The sequence below is a fragment of the Bos grunniens genome, chromosome 3, assembly GCF_055505025.1.
Source record: "Bos grunniens cultivar Pamir isolate PY7600 chromosome 3, Bosgru_T2T1.0, whole genome shotgun sequence".
Taxonomy (NCBI): domain Eukaryota; kingdom Metazoa; phylum Chordata; class Mammalia; order Artiodactyla; family Bovidae; genus Bos; species Bos grunniens.
In genome coordinates, this window is record NC_141167.1 from 63,835,327 (window position 1) to 63,842,610 (window position 7,284).

The 7,284-nt window shown below is 41.8% G+C and overlaps 1 long non-coding RNA gene across 1 annotated transcript; it reads left to right on the forward strand.

The window, feature by feature from the left end:
* Positions 1-3,008: 3,008 nt before the first annotated feature.
* On the forward strand, positions 3,009-6,523 carry LOC147375715 (uncharacterized). The gene is made up of 2 exons (XR_015160384.1): positions 3,009-3,292; positions 5,092-6,523. It is a non-coding gene; the product is annotated as an uncharacterized LOC147375715 (long non-coding RNA).
* Positions 6,524-7,284: the final 761 nt, after the last annotated feature.

The following is a 7,284-nucleotide window of genomic DNA, read 5'->3' on the forward strand; positions in this document are numbered from 1 at the left end:
CTTGCCTGGAAAATTCCAAGGACAGAGGAGCCTGGTAGGCTATAGTCCCTGGGGTTGCAAAGAGTCAGACATGACTGAGCAACTAACACTTCACTTCAAGGAATAAAGAAAGGAGATTTCAGTTTAAGCAGGGCCTTCACTGGAATTTTCAAGCAAGCCGCAGCCCAAACTCTTGAAGTAATTATGATGGGAGGTTGTTCAAGAAAACTTGGCTCAAGGTAGGTTGCTAGGAATTGTGGGATGGGGGATGAACTCTGAGACCTTAGCTTTGCCCAGCTAGTTAAAGAGAAAAGAGCAACTTTAGGAAATAGAAATGACATGTCACAGGAAAAGTAATGGTAAAAGAATAAGTGCTTTGACTGAATTTAGAGAAGATGGAGAGATGATTTGGAGTGGCTTTTGAAACAATCCAGAAAGACAAGTGCCTGAGCCAGAATGGTGTTTAAAAGCTCTCATTGGCCTGAATCCCTCATGGGGAGAAGACTATGTACGTCTGTGGTTAAAGAGGAGCCCTTCTAATCCTCTGCCGTGCCTGGTCTCTGAATGGTGCCAAGGATTCAGAGGAGCAGGGCAATGGCTCTGTATGAGGCCAGGCAGGGATTTTTGTTGTAGCTGATTGGTTGGTTTTCCTTTAGAAAGTAAGGAAAAGAGAGAAAGGACAAGAGATGAAGATCCCTCAGAATAGAAAGAAGCTGAGGCAACTTGGGCACCAGGCTGCTTCATGGTTGTAAAAAATTATTTTTAAAATGCTGATGCCTTCCTTCAGTGATGTAAATGCTTTATTTTTTTTCTGTGACATAAATACCTCCTTAGCTTCCCCTATGAACTCTTCAATAAAATTTAAACTGCTCACAAACACAGTATGTACATAGTTCTTTGGAAACTCAAGAACACTACATTTGAACAATGTGAAGAACAGAAGCAACATGTGTGGATCTAGGAAAAAGGAGTCTCAAGATCAAGTGTCCAAGCAGTTGCAGAAGTCTTAGTAAGTCTTAGTTTTCCACAAGCCATTGAATTGACAGAGATAAAAACAAGTTACATGTAGGTCTCTTAAGAGCAAGAGAATTCCAGCTGACAATAACTGATAATTATATTGATAATAATAACTATGGCTACCATTTATAGCACACCTATGGATAAGACATAAAGAATCACAGCCTTACGTTACAAACATGGAGTATATTTTTATGTCATTTAAATACAGGTAACTACAGATCTCGGGTTGTTTACACATCATTGTTTCCCAGTTAATCTCTTCTGTTGTCAGTCAGCATCATGCTAGGCACTTTTGGGCAAGGAAGTATTCCTTGATACCTCTCTTGATAAGCATACCAACTGAAAGGCTTTTATTTCATCTTCATAGCAAAAATACTCAACGGAGAGGGGAAAGGCTAAAAGAAGACAGCCAAAAGTGTTGTCTGAGCTCTGTCCTTTTCAACTGCATTCAGCAAGAACTTTGCTGGCCCCTGCTTACACCTTTGCCTACTCACAAAAAGTCTTAACAGTCAGATCATGTCACTCCTCCACATTCACCGTTTCCTATTTCATGGGTAAACTCTAGTCTTTCCCACAAGCTCGGCTGAATGAAAACAAATAGATTGCCAGGTATTTCTCCAGCAAAAATGGGTTGATTTGGGATTGACAGAGAACTGCAATTTGGGATCTGTAATGATGATGAATAACGTGCAAGTCCCTCACAGTTGGGTAAGGAGAGACTTTGTAGAGAAGAAAAGGAATTTGGGAAGGCTAGAATAAACCCAGAATCCGTGGCTTTTTGTTGGCTGAGTCCTTGGCAAGAAAGGAGCAGTCTCCTTTTTTCTGCTGGGCTCAGCCGTTGTCTCAGGGTGTGAGAGCCACCCCCCACCCCCAACCCACCACCCCCCCGGCCCAACCCCAACCATTTCTGGTCTCCCAACTTTATTTAACTGAGCTTTCTATTTATTAAATTTTACAGCTGCAAGCTTTATGTGATCTGTGTTCTAGACACAGTTCCCTCCAGTTCATGGTGTCTCCCACTGCTCTCTTCAGGGTGCATTTCACTCCAAGCACTCCCCTGTCTTCCCTCTTGCCCTTCTATCAGCCTGCACCACTTGTCTCTCATGTGGTCAAATGGTTCCTTCCCCCACTCCTGACAGTCTTACCTGTGAAGCCTTGCCCAACCACATGATACAAAATAGCAAACCTCTCTCATTGGCCTCCTCCCCATTACCTGACTTCTTGCTGTTCATATCACTTTCACTAGATGTCCCATCATATGTGTTTCCTTAGTCTCTCTCTCTCTCTCTCCACTACTGTTAACTCTCTGAGGACAGACTTGGTCCATTTCATTTCACATCCAACATTTAGAATAGTGCCTGACATCTAGCAGAAACATAGTTTCAAATTTCCAAAAGGTTTACTGAGGTATATTTGATACAATTTTATTTTTGAGTGAGTAAATGAATGAATGAATAAATAAGTGAAAAAAGAAAAAATTAAGGAAGCAGTTCCTTGTTTAAATAAGGTATATCCTTAGAAATTACTTGCTTGAGGCTACATGCAGAGATCAATAAAACAATCTTATCATGGCTCACATAATGATTAAAAAGAAAACAGATGGAATTTGAGGCAAGAGCTTTAATAATAGATGATTGTGGCTTTTGAAAGCCTAAAACCTGAGAGTTAAAGCTTAGGCAGGCAGTCCAAGGCACTTAAGGAGGAGGTGAACATTCTCACTCATGCTTTCCTTAAGCCTTGTACAACAATGTATCTCACCCAAGAACTGGCCTTTCCTTAGGTCTGGAACTAATGATCACACAGTACAATGTCTTACATAAATGCTTTTCTTAGACTCTACCTTAATGATTATAATTGTAATAAATCTTGCCTGGGAACCTGTTTCTCAACACTTGTACCCCTGATTACACAGCAGCAATATTATCTTGCCCAGAGACCTTGCCTGGAACCCATTCTCCCTGGTTAATCTTGTGCCAGTTATCTCAGGATGATGCCTTGGGAAAAGGTCTGGTGGAATTCTTACAACCTTGAGGTATTCTTTTTATCTATTTCATCAGCTAGTTGGAAAGTATATAAGGTCCTACTTAGCTAGTGAGGTGGCTACTCTCCTGCCCCCTTCTGATGTCTGTGTCAGAAGCTTTTTCTGTCACTTTCACTTTAAATAAAATCTACACAAAGCTCTGAGTGACTGAGTTAAATCTTCTCCTTTGGAGACCATGAATCTGGTGGCACCGTTCACTGCTTACCGCATAAGCTATCATCTTGGGGGCTTTCCCAGTATCTTCAAGACAAGGTAAGAATACTCAGAGCTGAGACTCTTTTGCTCTTTTGCTGTAAAGTCTCTACTAACTCAGAAGCATATGGACCAAACTTCTTTTGCTGGTCAGCTTTTTCTGGTCTCTGACCATTTCACAACTGCTTGGGGGAATTAAAGCTACTAACCTAGTGTGCAGACTGTAGACTTTCAGGGGACCTGCAATCCATGCTGTTATTGTGTTTTTCTAGCCAAACCCCCATTCCAAATTTTACAGGACACTGCAGGCAGGAACGCATTAGGGGGCTATCTGGAGCTCTAGCTCCAGGCACATCTCTCAGACTGGAAATCACCATCCTGACCCCAGAGACCCAGAGGCAAGTTCTTATCATGGCCATGCCTCCAGACTATATGGATGGAGGCATTGCTGGTAAGCATGAGATTCCTGAGGACACAGTTTGAGGAACCCCAGATTTGGGCAGATTGGAAATGGAGCAGGCTTCTTCCTTTAGTAGTGCTAGCTCTTAGAGGACCAGAGAAAGCCCTCCGGTGGCTCTTGTCTCAATTCCTTAGATATTCTTTTTGTACAGTCTGCTGGACAGGAATAGAAATGTTGACCTTGACACACCATGAACATGAAAGATTAATTTTTTCCCTCTAGGGCCAGCTCTCCATCACCTCCTTTGTTATCACATAGACTGGTGTGATGACACTCAGAAGAGACATCTTGGGTTTTGGATCATCCCTTTATGACTTACCACTTCTACTGCGGTCAGGAATATGCTCAGGAATGTGCACAGGCATACAGAAGAAGGATGTTTCCCCCTAGCAGTCTTAGCTTGGGAGGCACTCTGGAAGGTTACTCTGCTCCACCCCAGGTGGCACCAGAGAAAAAGGGGAAATCAAGCCAAAGCTTTAATGGTGAGGAACTGGACATCAGGCTGGGATGCCATCAGGTCTACCCCTGGTGCACCGCTACCCCTCCTCGGTAGTAGAACGAGGAGGGACGGCAGTAGGCCACCTGCATCGGTAAGAGAAGGGTTAAATCTGGCCAGGGAAGGAAGCTTAGGTGGAATGCCTGTCCCTGCCCCCACCTAGAGCAGGGAGGGATGCCTCCAGTAGAAAAAAGCCACAGCACTCTGTGCTGCTTTTTTCTCTCTTACGGATGGGAGCTAGCAGTCCCAGAGCCACCCCCTTTGAATTGTATATTGAAACACTAGGATATGTTTGATCCCCAGAGCCTAAAAAGGCCCTTACCTACAGGCTGTCTTTGCTTTAAGAGAGAACCTTACCTTCCCAGAGAGGCCATCCCTGCTGGGACAACACCTCATCAGTCAGTCCACCCCTCTCATCAGAGCCAATTTGAACACACTCTGGTTTAACTTTTAGCTATGACACTATGACTACAAAAAGGAGAGATGACATTTCTGACACTAAATGGCCATGATATTCTTTAGACTCTGGAGAAAACTGGTTAAAATGAAATCTTTTTGAAATTGCAAGATTATTTCTTTTTGCATGTGCAGTTAGGAAAAAGCTGACTTGTTAAAATACTTTTTTTGGAGTTCCATTCCTGCCTGAGAAACAAAAACATGCCTGGGGAAAACCCTGAAGCTAAATCTTATCATGTCCTTGAGATTCACAGCCCACTCTGTCTGAGATTCCAGCCATGAGCAAATCAGTAGAATTTCAAGCCAATTTGCCGGGGGGGCGGGGGGGGGGGGCGGGCAGGGAAATAGGGCAAAGAAACATTTTAAATTTCAAGCATCTATTGAGATAATCATATGGCTTTATTTTTCAATTTGTTAATGTGGTGTATTACATTGATTGATTTGCAGATATTGAAGAATCCTTGCATCCCTTAACAAGTCGTGCTGGGAAAACTGGTCAACCACTTGTAAAAGAATGAAACTAGAAGACTTTCTAACACCATATGCAAAAATAAACTCAAAATGGATTAAAGATCTAAATGTAAGACCAGAAACTATAAAACTCCTAGAGGAGAACATAGGCAAAACACTCTCCGACATAAATCACAGCAGGATCCTCTATGACCCACCTCCCAGAATACTGGAATAAAAGCAAAAATAAACAAATGGCACCTAATTAAAATTAAAAGCTTCTGCACAACAAAGGAAACTATAAGCAAGGTGAAAAGACAGCCTTCAGAATGGGAGAAAATAATAGCAAATGAAGCAACTGACAAACAACTAATCTCAAAAATATACAAGCAACTCCTGTAGCTCAATTCCAGAAAAACAAACGACCCAAACAAAAAAATGGGCCAAAGAACTAAATAGACATTTCTCCAAAGAAGACATACAGATGGCTAACAAACACATGAAAAGATGCTCAACATCACTCATTATCAGAGAAATGCAAATTAAAGCTACAATGAGATACCATTTCACACCAGTCAGAATGGCTGTGGTCCAAAAGTCTACAAGCAATAAATGCTGGAGAGGGTGTGGAGAAAAGGGAACACTCTTACACTGTTGGTGGGAATGCAATCTAGTACAGCCACTATGGAGAACAGTGTGGAGATTCCTTAAAAAACTGGAAATAGAACTGCCTTATGACCCAGCAATCCCACTTCTCGGGCATTACACTGAGAAAACCAAAATTGAAAGAGACACATGTACCCCAATGTTCATCGCAGCACTGTTTATAATAGCCAGGATATGGAAGCAACCTAGATGCCCATCAGCAGACGAATGGATAAGAAAGCTGTGGTACATATACACAATGAAGTATTACTCAGCCATTAAAAAGAATACATTTGAATCAGTTCTAATGAGATGGATGAAACTGGAGCCTATTATACAGAGTGAAGTAAGCCAGAAAGCAAAACACCCATACAGTATACTAACGCATATATATAGAATTTAGAAAGATGGTAACAATAACCCTGTATACGAGATAGCAAAAGAGACACAGATGTATAGAACAGTATTTTGGACTCTGTGGGAGAGGGAGAGGATGGGATGATTTGGGAGAATGACATTGAAACATGTATAATATCATATAAGAAACAAATCACCAGTCCAGGTTCTATGTAGGATACAGGATGCTTGGGGCTGGTGCACTGGGATGATCCAGAGGGATGGTACGGGAAGGGAGGTGGGAGGGGGGTTCAGGATGGAGAACACGTGTATACCCGTGGTGGATTCATGTTGATGTATGGCAAAACCAATACAATATTGTAAAGTAATTAGCCTCCAATTAAAATAAATAAATTTAAATTAAAAAAAATAAATTTCAAGCAGAAAACTGTGAGGTCTCTGTCCAGATGTATATGTATCTCAGTGTGTGTCTTCATCTTTGGGCAATGTTGCTGAAGGTTAATTGTCCTAAAGAGAAGTAAGCATTTACAAATCAAACAATTCTAGATTCAAGAAAATTATAGGAGAAGGCAATGGCACCCCACTCCAGTACTCTTGCCTGGAAAATCCCATGGACGGAGGAGCCTGCGAGGCTGCAGTCCATGAGGTCGCTAGAGTCGGACACGACTGAGTGACTTCACTTTCACTCTTCACTTTCATGCACTGGAGGAGGAAATGGCAACGCATTCCAGTATTCTTGCCTGGAGAATCCCAGGGACGGCAGAGCCTGGCGGGCTGCCGTCTATGGGGTTGCACAGAGTTGGACATGACTGAAGCGACTTAGCAGCAGCAGCAGTGGGAAAATATAGTAAATTATGAATAAGGGGTTCAATAATGATGCTTAAATTGTTGTGTAATGGATTGCAGATAATATGATAATGTCGTTTATTAATTCGGTGTACCCAGAAGTTTATGATAAATTGGAAAGCTATTATCTCACATTTTGTACAGTTACAGAGAATAATTTTAAGAACATAAAGATTAAACCCTTTGCTCAAGGTATCATAGTTATCAAGATATGCAATATTTAGGAGTTGAAGCCAGGTTTTCTGAGACTAAACATAATTTTCTCCCCATTTCATGACGCTTCCTCCTGTCTAACCTGATTAACATGAACTACACATGTAATTTCTAGTTGAGAAATGACTT